Consider the following 1,994-nt stretch of genomic DNA (forward strand, 5'->3'; position numbering starts at 1 on the left):
TATTCAGAATTGAGAGTTCCTCTTGGTAGATTTTACCTTTGATGTGTATGAAGTGCCCCTCCTTGTCTTTTTTGATTACTTTGGGTTGGAAGCCAATTTTATTTGATATTAGAATGACTACTCCAGCTTGTTTCTTCAGACCATTTGCTTAGAAAATCATTTTCCAGCCTTTCATTTTAAGGTAGTGTCTATCTTTTCCCTGAGGTGGGTTTCCTGTAAGCAGCAAAATGTTGGGTCCTGTTTGTGTAGCCAGTCTATTAGTCTATGTCTCTTTATTGGGGAATCGAGTCCATTGATGTTAAGAGAAATTAAAGAAAAGTAATTGCTTCCTGTTATTTTTGTTGTTAAAGTTGGGATTTTTTTCCTGTGGCTTGCTGCAGATGTTCAGTCAGGGGTCTTTAAGACTTGTGAGGGGACTGCACTCGGATACCCAGGTAAGGAAAGGATTTGGCGTGACAGACAGATGGCTATAACAACTGCTGCGAAATCTTTACTTCAAGCATCAGACTTTATACACATGAAACAAGGAACAAGGAATTGGCACAGAAACAAGGAACAAGGAATTGACACAGGTTCAGGATAGATCATAATCTTACTTAGAAACTTATTACTATATAGATCATCATTGCAAGCACAGAACATCTAGTGAGAATTATAACTTTAGCACTTTGCCTGCGGTCATGCTGCCTGACACTTGGTTTTATTAGCTTCGTTTTTTCCCATGTACTATCGCCTGTGGTTAATACCACCAAACAAGATTATGATGTTCTAATATCCTACTTTTAAGACTTTCTTAACTCCATCTAAAGTCCCTTATAAATTCTTTCCAATCCCAAATTTTCATAATATTTTATTTCACTTTCCATTCTATCATCAGGATTCCTTCTAACTCGAGTATTTTTGATATACCCTGATTCAAACCTTTGCATTGCATCCATGATTTTTCTTTAACCTAAAGGGGAATTTCTTAACAGAATTACTAGCAAGAGGGCAACTGGAGATTCATCTTTAGTAACAGTCTTATTTAATGCTAAGTCACGTATTTCATTTTCCATTTCCTGCTCTTGTCCTATTTTTTAACTCCACTGTGGATAACCAAGTCTGCTCAGGCTAAAGCTTACTGTTCTTGTTCTGTAAAGGTTCAGTAGTTACTTCCTTATTCCCAGGAATATCTTATGCTGTATCTAAAATCCACCCCTCACCTGAAGGTGAGATAGTTGCTGCACATGAGCTGTAGATCAAAGGCTACAAACAATTAATAATCCCAATGCTCGGGTACTGATTATCCCCCAGCATGATCCCAGGAGGAAAGCACTCTATGACCATCTAGGAGGTTGCTGCCATTGACCTTCAGAGAGGCAAAGCCACGTGTGGCACGAACCCCCAGGACCAACAGCCATTCAAGCATTCAAGCCCTTTGCTGCAGTCTTCTCTTGAGGGTGCAGAAGTGGTTCTCTTCTTTTAGGGTTGTTGAAGGATTAATTTCTTGCTTTTTCTAGGATGGAGTTTCTGTCCTTGTGTGGATGCTTTCCCTTTATTATCTTTTGAAGGACTGGGTTTGTGGATAGATATTGTGTGAATTTGGTTTTGTCATGGAATACTTTGGTTTCTCCACCTATGGTAATTGAGAGTTTTGCTGGCTATAGTAGCCTGGGCTGGCATTTGTGTTCTCTTAGAATCTGTATAATATCTGTCCAGGATCTTCTGGCTTACATAGACTCTGGTGAGAAGTCTGGTGTAATTCATATAGGCATGCCTTTATATGTTACTTGGCCCTTTTCCCTTGCTGATTTTAGTATTCTATCTTTATGTAGTACATTTGTTGTTCTGATTATTATGTGTAGGGAGGAATTTCTTTTCTGGTCCAGTATATTCTTTTATGTTCATGGGCATCTCTTGCTTTAGGTTCGGGAAATTTTCTTCTATAATTATGTTGAAGATATTTGCTGGCCCTTTAAGTTGAAAATCTTCATTCTCATCTACTCCTATTATCC

The sequence above is a fragment of the Mus pahari genome, chromosome X, assembly GCF_900095145.1.
Source record: "Mus pahari chromosome X, PAHARI_EIJ_v1.1, whole genome shotgun sequence".
Taxonomy (NCBI): domain Eukaryota; kingdom Metazoa; phylum Chordata; class Mammalia; order Rodentia; family Muridae; genus Mus; species Mus pahari.